Here is a 12,987-nt window from a genome sequence, read left to right on the forward strand (position 1 = left end):
ATTTAAATGGATATCAACAAACTGCTTTTAAAGGTCATCTGTGCTTCCTGCTTTAGAGGAGGACTTAGACCGCCTTGAGTTTCCAGCGCGTGACACTTCTGAGCACAGCTCACGCTGGGCTTGTGCTGGCCGCCTGGGTCCATCTCTCGTTTCACCTACCGCAGTGCAACCTGTTGTACAGCTGTGCCCCTGGGGGGCGGGGGAGCATTCTCTTTAAAAGCTCAGATGTTAAGATTAACATCTGAAAGTTAAGTTTGACGTAATTAGCCGCCTTGACTTTTTCCAGCAGCTGCGGCTCGGCCCAACCAGGCCTTGATCGACGGGAGCCTGCAGGAACACACTGGGGACCATGAGAGCACACTCATGGGCACCCCCCCGGCCCCCCAGGTGGAGCGTGTCGGGTGAACGCAAGGACGCCCCAGCAGGTTTTTGGCCACTGACCGAAGCAGCAGAGCATCCAGAGAGTGGCAAGTAGCGGGGTCAAATGGATGGATAAACATTCGCCAGCAACCCGCAGAGGACGTCTGCATTCGGCGATGAGAGGAGAGCTGCCTGTGATCATTAGCTCAGGCGTGTGTCGAATTAGCGATTAGTGGCTGTGTTCCCAGTATGGCGGAAGTTTAGACCGATGCAGGGCTAATGCTCCCCTAAGCAGCACAATTAATGAAAGTGGATGGCGGAGACTTTGCAGACAACTTCAAAATGGGATTCTGGAAAAAAAACAGGCTAGGCTAAGATCCAGCAATGGCGCTTGGCGAAAACAGCTCAGCTCAGTGCAATAGAAAGATGCCTTTGCCCCTTTTCCTCTGTCCCTGTTCCTCTGTCCCTGTTCCTCTGTCCCTGTTCCTCTGTTACTGTTCCTCTGTCCCTGTTCCTTTGCCCATGTTCCTCTGTCCCTGTTCCTCTGTCCCTGTTCCCCTGTCCCTGTTCCTCTGTCTCTGTTCCTCTGTCCCTGTTCCTTTCCCCATGTTCCTCTGTCCCTGTTCCTGTCCCTGTTCCTCTGTCCCTGTTCCTTTCCCCATGTTCCTCTGTCCCTGTTCCTGTCCCTGTTCCTCTGTCCCTGTTCCTTTGCCCCTGTTCCTCTGTCCCTGTTCCTTTGCCCCTGTTCCTCTATCACTGTTCCTCTGTCCCTTTTCCTCTGTCCCGCTTCCTCTGTCCTTGTTCCTTTGTCCCTGTTCCTCTACCCATGTTCCTCTGTCCCTATAGCCAGAAATGCATGTCAGTGGCTCAGCAGTGGGTATGTGTCTTTACCCAAACTATATCTGACACTTGCTATGCAGCGCTCAGCTCAAAGTCTCAAACTACTAGAACAAGTTCATTTGCAAATAACCAAAGAGTACACTACTAGACTTGGCATCAGCTTGCACTACATTTGATAAACAAACAAACATGCTTTTTTTCCATTTGCATAACCATAAGTACAGGTAGAGGTAGATGGGAATGCTTGTCTTCGCTGACCAATCTTGCTCTCCATAGGTTGGCGGTAACAGTGTGCGGTCATCTAATGTGCAGGGCCCCTGAACCGGGGGTTAAGGCCCTTGCTCAAGGGCCCACGGTCATGTGATTGTTCTTCTGACCCATAAGACTCATTTCGTGGTGATGGGTCACATTTATCAGGAGGCCATGGATTGTATAGAGTAAGAAAGATAAATTCAGGCTTTATGCATCCCATTCGGATTTATTATAATTTATTACCAACCCTCCTTAATGGCTTACAGGAAGAAGCTCAGTCATCCAGTATGGTGTAAAGGTGCATAGCAGGATGGGGTATAAGGGGTGGGTCACCCCCCCCCTCCCGGTTCCAGCTGTTGTTCCCGCCCATGCCGCTCGTGGTCCTGGACGCCTTCCGCTGGATCTGTCCAATTTTACGCTGTTTTGCTACGGCATGAATCACTCACCGTTTCCTTTCATACATCACTGGCTAATGGTGCAGTCAAACAGGCATTTTATAAGCATTTGTTGTGTGAATGTAACTCCACCTTGGCTCTGCTAACCAGCCCACTTGTTCCAGAAACTTCCATCCAATCAGTGGCCCAAGATCCAGAAAACTACCTCTGTCCTGTCGTGCCCATTGGAGAAACTGGGCGGATAAGCCGGTATGGAAGGGGCAGCCCAGACCCGAGTGCTCGTGTCAGTTTTAAATGAGGGTAGAGAGATTAATTAGTTAGCAGACAAACCTACAAACTAATACAACAAAAGCTATCAAGTGTCCTTTTACAACCTTGAAAGTGTTCTTGCTTAGAAGACACATAAAGATCAGTGTAGCTGGTAACAATAGCTAACAATGTTACTCCTAATAGCACAGCCTGTGAAGGCGTGGTAGCACCTGTGTAAAGGATGCCTGTTTCATTATGTGATTTTGGGCCCTTTCTTGGGTCAGTGAGACTCGATAAACCATGTGGGAAAGGTACCAGGCCTCTTAAATGGCGGATTGGCGGGTTGTCTGTGGTTGGCCACGCCCTCCAGAACGTTCCAAGTTAAGCTTATAACAAGCAGCCCCCCCCCCCCATTCTCTTTCAGGGGACAGCAGAGTGACTTTGGGTCATCATGCATGCCTACACACCACGTCTGTTTCCTGCACAGGCCCTGTTGACGTTATTGTTCTGCAAGTTTCCAAACCCCTCCGCAGCCATCAGACCAAAACAATCGAGTCACAGATATTTCACATTTGTCCAGAACTAACTGTCCATCCCCGAGGAAAAGGTATTTCCGGATTTTATCTAAACATCTTGTGACAGCTACGTGATAATCACACGGGCGAGATGTTGCGAAAGATATGAGTGACGCGATGGGGACATGCCAAGCGAGACAGTCAAACATGATAAATGAACTTTTATTAGGACCAGGCTTCTGAGTCTACAGCAGATCATTTCATAAATCAAGCAAATATTTCATTAATTCATGAAAGATGTGGTGGAGGCTTGTTTCCTGCACAGAGACAGAGGCTGTCAATAGAATAACAACGTCTCTGCTACTATTAGCAAGAGCAGCTATTAGCTGTTAACCATCTTCCCACCGTTATCTTGCGTGATCAGGTGACTGCTCGATTAACTGTGCGTCCCCAAAGACAGGCGGTGTGTTGTTTGCTTGTTGCTGTTTGTTCGGATACCACCAGGAGGTGATCGGCTCTTGGCTGTGGTTCTGTGTGGGCTTGGTTTCCATCGGGTTTATCATGGATGGTGAAGCTTGTGAGAAATCGCTGGGCATGTGTTGACCTTCTAAAGCAGATTTTCCCTAAGGGCTCAACTCCTGCTGTAAATGGGTCCCATGGCCTTAATGTGACAATAGACTCGTATGGAGATCTTAACGTGCCAGGTCAGTAGCTGTCGTTTTACCACATCCAGCTGAGAAGATCAGAACAAACATTCAATTAAAGCATAAATCTGCCGTCTGCACTCCTAAAAACAAACTCCTGAGACTCGCTCCAGTGACACAAGAAATCATTCCCCTCTGTACTCCCTGGTGAGTCTGTAATATCTCAGGAATGTTAGGGTGTTTTTCCCGTTCTGGAAGGACAAAATGAACTAGACATAGAGGACTGGATACTTCATGGCCGTCCATCTTAAAAATAACAGCACATTTCAGTCAATCGTTCTTTAACGTGCTAAAGCAGAATTTCGACAAACCCTGCTGACCCATCGAATAGAATCCATGCAGCAGTTCAAGCTCAAACATTGCTCAACGGAACCTTCCAGTCACGGAACCTAGCCTGACCCCTGCAGGTTGGCAGTTGGTAGTGCAGGCATTAAGGCCCAGAGGGTCATCATCCCTAAGGGTTTATCTGTTGTACCCTTGAATGAGATACTTCACCTGAGCTTCTCCCATAGGATACAGAGCTGCAAGAATAGATAACAAAAAATTTCTTGACAAAATGTCTTCGGGTGGGGCGGGGGCAGTGGTGGGGGGGGGGGGGGGGGGGTGCCACGTTCTCTTTAGAATGACAGTTACCCGTTTGCCCTCCAGTCATTCTCTCCACAGGTTTTGGACAAAGACACCACGTGGCAGGAAATACTGTCAGATTTTAAAGAGTTATCAGGTACAGAACGAAGCAGACATTTCCTCAGACTTTTTTCCTCTTCCCCCCTCGGAAAACATTCCTGGTGTTGGAGAGGAAAACGATCTGGCATCAGCTGGGGGACTGGAAAAGGAATCTTGCTGGTGTCGGGTTACTCAAGGAACATAATGGTGTGCAGTGCTGCACAGGGAGAGCTGGCGTGCGAGTGTGTGTGTGTGTGTGTGTGTGCGTGTCACATGATACTGTTAGGGCAGCATAACTACATTACGGTGTAGTGTTATTCCTGTCAATGACTAGTCACTGGCATTGTGAACTGTTTCGAAATTTAGGCATCCACAAGGACAATATGAATATCAGTGTATGTAATTCAAGAGGCATTCTGAATCACGCGTGTGTGACTCAAGTTTGATGGGCTATCACACTCAGGAAATCTTGTCCAAATGCCTGGTACGTCTCCCAGACTCTCAGAGGTCGGTTATTCCATCGCCCAGCTTTAGGTCTAAAAACTGTAACGCCCATCTAACACAGGAGATTCCTCCTCCCACGTAGGGACAGAGCGGGCCGGTCGCTGGAAGAGCTTCCTGAGTGCTTTGTCGAAGTCCTTCCCCTTCTCTGGAACCAGGATGGGACACAATGAGGCTGTCTGAGTATTTATCCAGTGCTAGGATGAGCCGATACTCTACGTTTGAACTTCATCTGGGCCTGAACCACGCAACTGGACCACTGGGCCTGGCCAGTCAGTGGAGCCTGAGACTGTTGAGCCTCGGGGGAAGGAGCTATTCACAGACCCCCCAGTTAATGTGGTCAGTAACGATATGTTTGCTTCACCAGGAATCTCATCACTGCTCCCAAACAGGACCTGAAGGAGCCCAGGCAGTCGTCCGAAACTGAGACAGTGCTGAGAAGAGTCGGAACATCCTTGTTGGAACCAACTGCTGCCAGTAAACCCTTAAAAGTCAAACTGTAGGCACCATCGTCCAGATTCCAAAACGTGGAGTTCGTATGTCTGGAAACATTTACAGGCGAACTGGGAAATGTTGTTTTTTTTTTTAAATAATCCCACGCTCTTGGCTCCAAGTAGGACGTCCTGGAAATCCTATCATACGTCAGCTATTTACGAATCCCGCAGTAAGATGTCCCACTCTGACTGCCTTTTACAGTAGAAAAACATCCACATGAGCCCAGAATCAGCACTTTGTACCTTTACCACTATTGCCATTCAATCTGCGGCCTTCTTCGTCTCATTTCTTATTTCCATGCTCTCCAGCGTTCCTCATGCTAAAAACACACCTTTTATGGAGTTCATAAACTGGAAGTACTGAGATAACAGAGGTCAATATGTCGTAAACGAAACAACAACGGCGTTCCTTGGCAGCAGCTCTGGATCTTGGAAAATCCACCTAAGATGAGACGCTCACAAACACCGTACGTCCATTTGATCCCGCATAGCTAATGATAAGTGCGGCGACCTGCTCATCCGCCAGATTCGGACTGAAAACTGAATGAATTATGTGTTTTGTTTTCCTGACAGAGAAGGGTTCAAGGGCACTCATTGTTACTGGCCTCCACTTCTGATTTTGCTCCCCATCCGTGCGGTCGCCCGTTTCCGGAACCTTCCCGGCTCTGCAGCAGAAATCCTGCTGTTTCAGCGTGTTTATCTAACACTTCCCATTGTCTCCTCTTTCGGAGGAGCACGCGGTGAGGCCGAAACTCCGATCCCAAGGATACTGTAAAACACTGGGGTTGGGTTCATGTCTGTAGAAGAGGCGGAGCTAAGGGGAAACCCCCCTCCTTACCTGAAATGAATTCCGCAAGATATATAGCAAGTTTGTGGTGTATAATAAAGGGGGGGGGGGGCACGGACAATGGCTCAACTCTTGCGGTTATACAACTTTCCCCATGTTAGAGAGAAATGCTTTTGTACGTTGCTCGCTTCACTGTGCTGAAGTTTCCTGAGGGATGTAATCAAAGATGTCAGTAAAGCTCACGGATAAAGCTGTAAAAGATAGCAACTGCAAACAGGGAGGGGATTTCAGCATATCAAGCGGAGCGACGTCGCCATTCAAATGCGGAGAAATGATCTGGCTCATAATTTGCGTGCAGGATTTGATTGCGCCTTTAGCGTTAATGGCAGCTCCTATCGATCTCCTGGCTCGCGTCGCTGGCACTGCCGCCATCGGCCCGCCCTGCATCTTCTCCCGCTACTTTAATTAGCATCCGATACTTTGTGACGCCACTCCACTGCTGAGTTATGCGCAGAGAGAGCGAAGAGCTCCGCTGCTGGGCCATAAATCCACGTCATGGCAGCATCACGTGCTAGGGGGCGTTCCCCCGGGGGTGACCGCATCCACAACACTCAAAATGAGTTTGATTGGATGGATCAATAGCTTCTGATACTTGGATCCTGCATCCCAGTGGGACGCTACACTTGTGTAATTACAACCAAAATAACCATATTTCAGGTAAAAACTATAAATTAGCTGTGATTTACCAGGCATTGGAGAGGGTGGGGCTTACAGCCTGCATCAGTCTCGGACAAGCTGTCCTTCTGAGAGCCCTACTCCCTTCATAGACCCCCCCACCAAGATTTACATATGACAAGATGCCAAGAAAGCAGACTCCAGAAGCCACTTAAATGATTAGCGTCCCGCGGCTAGCAGGAACGTTCCTGGGTGGACTGAGGTCACCGGGGGGGGGGGGGGCCTGCAGGCACCACACCACTGTGTTCAGGCATCAGAGCAGCTTCTCCTGCTTAACATTCTGCAATTTCCTTTGGGATTAATAAAGTATCTCTTTAGATAGTTTCCATCTATCCATTTTCTATTTCCTATGCTGGGGCGTGTGGGTTCAGAGCTGAGGGGGGGAATAACCCATTGCAGGGCGCTCATACCTACGGGCAATTTGGGGGGGGGGGGACTGGAGCAAACCCTAACAGACTGGGGGGACATGCAAACTCCACACACACTGAGAGCCAGGGCAGAGACACGAACCCAGGTCTCCAGAAGTGTGAGCCAATCACGTTGTAGCCCCTGCACCAGCCTACAAATACATGCACTGCATTTATTATTTTCCACACCCCTCACGATGTTTACTGCTGAAATATGACAAGTCTGTCATTGTGCAGCGGCAGCCAGAACAGCATGAAACAGTAGAACAGAACAGTGATATTTTATTAATCCCTGTGGGGATAATTCTCTTTATCCTGTCTTGTGTTCCATGAGACGGACATACAGGTGACAGCAAGCTAGGATCACGGTGAAGGGGGAACCGCCTTGTGGTGCCCTAGAAGCTGGGGGTGGGGGCAAGGTCTTGCTCAAGGGCCCATGGACACGTCACTGTGTTGTTGAAGAATGACAGGAAACCGAGACCTTCCAATCACAGACACGTAGCCCACTGAGCCACACAGAGTGAACTTGTACAACTGCATGCATTTAAATTGTTTGATACAGTGATGCACCAATCTGGTACTTGGGTAGAGCATGCAGGAGGCGGCGCATGACGCAGGGTATGCTGCGGAATTCACAGTGTTTTGTTTGCGGCACTATTGACAGAGGTTCTGGAACCTCGTTGACTCCCCAGTTAGCCACGTCCATTGGGCTCGTCTTTGAGCAAATGGCCCTTCTTCTTCACTCTGTTTGTATTCTTCTGTGTTCACGCCATTCACTTGACAGAAACGCCTTCAACACGCCCACTCATTTTGCAGTGGACTCGCCAGAGATCTCCCTTCCCCAATCACATATGGGGGGGGTCACTCGGAAATTACCCGGACTTTGCACTGGGGAGCTAGCAGGGTGAAGTCCGTCTGATGTCCGAAATGACTGATTCAGACATTTGCGTTCACACAATGCAGCCCCTCAAGTTAATGTCTAGAAAAGTTCAGGGTGTCTGAAAGGGGCACAAGTTTCACCTTGTAAAAGGACCAGGCCCGACTTTAACTGGAAACAGTGCCTCACCCCCATAGAAAGAGAAGCTGGAGATAGAGGGTGACCCAGTAGTGAGTCTTATTGTCTTTCGGAGGCCCGGCCATGTTGGGTGGGTTCTAAGAAGGTCCACACCAGAGAAGGTCGATAGGATCTGGCCACCGGGCTGACCTGAGGCCCAGCGCATTCATTTAAAAACAAACATGACTAGAAACAGGCCAACCACCACATTTACTGAAGTTAATCTCACGCAATTACCACGGTAATGACTTAATCTGTTTATCGTGTTCGCTACCCAAATTGTTGTGAGGATTGAGTTTCTGATTTCAGGGTGGGGTAACTTTCAGATGTTATCTGCCACATGAACTGGATCCTCACATTGCTACTGCAGGTCACCGGCTGCATGCCTCTGCAGCCATCGTAGCGTAACTGTTGCATGCTGGCCTTGCAGGTAACAGGCAGAAAGGCAAATGTAAATATTCAGTAGAGGCAAGAATGTTTCCTGTGAATCACTGCATTGTGAAGAAAAATCGAACTAACCGCACTATATCTTCTCTGTAACATTCACCATTAGCTACATCTACTGAAATTGTGAAGAAGAAAGCCTGAGATCTAATATTTAATATCTACCAGTCCCATGTCCTTGACCAGGATAATTTGTTAGATTAAAATTACATAAGCATTAGTCTCTTGAATTTTACCAGTCGTAACTAGCTAAGTACATGACGAATTGGATGTGAGTGAAAGTTGATTCAGCTTTTTTGTTTTTTGTATTAGTATCAACAGTCAAATTGTGACACAGAAATGACTGTTAATTTGCAACACTTTCCGAATGGCTCCGGATTGATTATCGCATGAGCTCCTCCACTTTGCATTTTTGAGGCGAACGTTTACTGTAAGAGGAGAGGTTTTAGCAGACCCTTGGGAAGCTGCCTTCTGACAGGAAGTGTGGCCGCATCACCGAACCTGGAAGCCTGCCGCTTCCTGTGGAGGGCTCAGTGTCGAGGCTGCGTCGCTTGCTAACGGGAACGTCCCTCTTAGGCTGATGTTAGAAGCAGCTGCACGTCGCACTGAGGAAACAAACACACACTGGACCCAAGCAGAATCAATGATGCTTAAAACGCAGCAGAAATAATGTATATTACTAATAATGTATGTTAAGAAAACAAGAAGAGCAGTAACTGTTCCCAAGCGCTGGAGCCTCGCAGTCTGCAGGGTTCACCTTAAATGGGATCCTACTGTCAGAAAGATAATAGCATTTGTCTTCCCGCTCGGAAAGTGATAAAGGTATCTAATCTCCGGTCTGCGTTGTAAGTGGCACGTAAAAGGAAAGGTCACACAGATGTTTGATACGCGTGTTGTTAGCTAGTGTCACTGCAGCTGCTGACAGGGACCCAGAAGAACCCAGGACAGGGCACTGAACATCACTGACTAAGATTGGAGATGATAACTGCCTGCTTTAGTATCCATCACCAGGCTTCTTCGGAAGCGAAGGACCTGCAGTGAACCCTGACAGCCATCAATTCAGAAGTACCACTGAGCATTACCAAGGTCACATTATTTTTCCAGAGAAAACACGCTTCGGCAATGACTCTTCCACTCATGCCCTGATGCGTGCACGCCAGTGCTTCCCAACCTTATGCCTGCCACGACACATTTTGCACGGTGTAATTATCCCAAGGCACACCATTGATTAACATACGCTACTAATTGGCTCTTACCAATAACACATTGTAACCTGTTGGTTTAGGATCAGGAATGTTTTCTGAAATTTTCCTTTCCAAAAATCATCTTGGAGCTTTTCATCAAGCCTATAGGACAATGAAATATATGCAAAGCTTTTTCTTTGTCAAACCCACTTAAAGCTTATTTTATTTAGTGTGTGTGTATATTGTACATATACACACACATACACACACAGATACCGTGCATTCATTTCTATAGGCTAACCCTAATCCCGACAATGACAACCTTAACTCCTACCCAGACCTAACCTTAACCATAAGTAACCAGACGAAAAACACATTTGGCTCCACAATGTAATAAACATAACCCACACACAGCGCATGCCTGGCCAGTGATAACGGCACACTGATACAAAAATTCTGTTGTACCTGTTTGCCTTTTGGGAAAGGCCCCGGACAGCGTGTACCTTCACACAGAGCTGGGGAAAGGCCCCGGACAGCGTGTACCTCCACACAGAACGGGGAAAGGTCCCGGACAGCGTGTACCTCCACACAGAACGGGGAAAGGCCCCGGACAGCGTGTACCTCCACACAGAACGGGGAAAGGCCCCGGACAGCGTGTACCTCCACACAGAACGGGGAAAGGCCCCGGACAGCATGTACCTTCACACAGAGCTGGGGAAAGGCCCCGGACAGCGTGTACCTCCACACAGAACGGGGAAAGGTCCCGGACAGCGTGTACCTCCACACAGAACGGGGAAAGGCCCCGGACAGCGTGTACCTTCACACAGAGCTGGGGAAAGGCCCCGGACAGTGTGTACCTCCACACAGAACGGGGAAAGGCCCCGGACAGTGTGTACCTCCACACAGAACGGGGAAAGGCCCCGGACAGCGTGTACCTCCACACAGAACGGGGAAAGGCCCCGGACAGTGTGTACCTCCACACAGAGCCTGGGAAAGGCCCCGGACAGTGTGTACCTCCACACAGAACGGGGAAAGGCCCCGGACAGCGTGTACCTCCACACAGAGCCTGGGAAAGGCCCCGGACAGTGTGTACCTCCAAACAGAACAGGGAAAGGCCCCGGACAGCGTGTACCTCCAAACAGAACGGGGAAAGGCCCCGGACAGCGTGTACCTCCAAACAAAACGGGGAAAGGCCCCGGACAGCGTGTACCTTCACACAGAGCTGGGAAAAGGTCCTGGACAGCCATACGTCCATGCAGAGTGGGGAAAGGCCCCGGACAGCGCGTACCTCCACACAGAGCAGAGAAAGGCCCCGGACAGCACGTACACCCACGCAGAGTGGGGAAAGGCCCCGAGCAGCGTCTGTGTCCATGCAGAGCGGGGAAAGGCCCTGAACAGCACCTACATCCACGCATAGTGAGGAAAGACCCTGGACAGCACGTACGCCCACGCAGAGCGGCGAATGGCCCCGGACAGCGTGTACATCCACACAGATACTCATAATTTAGAAACACCACTTAGCCTAACCACATGTCTTTCAACTGCAGTAGGAAATAAATCCTCACAACAAGGAAAGAACATGCAAACTGCAGAGGCACACGGAGCGGAGGGGAGAGGAAACAACCCTACCGACTGTGTGACCATGCCGCCCCAATCACAGAAATCATGCGAAATAACGGCTGGGAGTAGGCACTGAACCAGATCAGGCAGCGCCTGAGCAGAGCTCCGCCAGAGGAAGATAAAAGTGGAAAATGAGTGAATATTCAGGGACTTTATCAACTGTTATTGAAGGACTCAGGGTAAGAGGACCATCAGGCGATACAAAGCAATTATCTAAAGGAGCTGGTAAACCATTTAGGTAGTTTCCCAAACATGAACAGGCAGAAACAGAACGGGAAGCACAGTGTAAATGAAATCCACTAAAGCACACGCCAGGACACCCACGCAGTCACAAACAATTACAGGACCATTAGGAATGTCAGGGTGGGACAGCCTGCAGACCGCAGACCCCGACCACGTCTGCTCGCTCTCAGCTGAAGGGAAAGCCTCATTTGCATAATAATGAATGCAGAACGGGGGTGGAGTATGCATTAATTTTCACGAGGGTGGGGCTATTTTGTGACCAAATTTGGGCATTTGGTGAGTGTGCAGGAGCTGCTGCTGTGTACAGATCCTGCCGCCTAAGAGCAGAATCTGACAGCCTGATGTTGAGAATTTGACTGATAAAGACCCATTACAATGACAGTGGACAATGTGCTGGGTCACACCACGTAAATGGGGACCTTGTGAATGCAGAACAGAATAGTGAACTTTATTAATCCCTGTGGGAAAATTCTATTTTTTGCTTACTCCATCTTGCTCTCCATGAGACAGGCACACAGGTGAGCGGCAGCTTGGTGTCACATCGCAGGGTCAGCAGGCCTGCTGGTTAAGGACTTCGCTCTGGGGCCCACAGACATGTGACGGTTCAGCTGAGGTCAGGCTCAAACAAGGGAGCTTCTGATCACGGGCACGTAGGATTTGCCCGCAGGGCCGGACACTGCACCAGAGCTGCTGACACCAGGCCAGTGGACTGTGAAATTATACAACCATCAGAGAGTAACTGACACATCACTGCGTGCTGGATGAAAGTGCTGAGTCACCAGCTGTCCCCACTCTCTTCATGGAGGGAACTACCCAGGTTCCAGACACAGTGTCCCTCCCCCAAACCCACGTACTCCCAGGGGGTGGCTATCTTACTGTGGCGCGATCATAAACAGTGGACACTAAAAACTGTAATTTTCTCCAAGGATCAGCGAAGACAGTAGAAGACAATAGACCCAGCAGCCATTTTGCAAGAAAAAGAAGAAGTTCATTTAAATTAAATTTGTTTCCCCTCACACGTGGGCAGAGAAATGGCCCCTGTGCTGTGCCAATCAGTCTTTTGGGATAGCCCAATGGGGGGGGGGGGGGCAGGGGGTGCTGGTCCCTGTCCAAATCTCTTTTTTTCTTCTGAACAGGCCTCTGATGCAGAGAGCACCCCATGCTGAACACCAAATCAGTATTAATCAAGAACATAACAGATTTAATTTTTACACAGATTAATTCAATGTGAAAAAATAATCTGAAACTGACAGAAATAATCCAAAAGCACCATATACCGACTTGGAACTGAAAGCTACCATGCTTCTGCTACTCTCTGTATAAACTGTAAGGCAACAGCCGCTTTGTTTTCATAATAGCGAAAACTGTGCTATTCTTGTGAGCAGGATGCCAGTTTACTAAAAACAGGCCTGGAAATATGTAACGGAAAGTTTAAAGTTACAGTTCAATAATAATGATGGAAAACCATACTTTATTACAGTCATCATAAAAACGTCTTTAGGTTTCACATTCATTGCACAGGCTAATGAGCCTGCTTCAA

This window comes from Brienomyrus brachyistius, chromosome 1 (assembly GCF_023856365.1).
Source record: "Brienomyrus brachyistius isolate T26 chromosome 1, BBRACH_0.4, whole genome shotgun sequence".
Lineage (NCBI taxonomy): Eukaryota > Metazoa > Chordata > Actinopteri > Osteoglossiformes > Mormyridae > Brienomyrus > Brienomyrus brachyistius.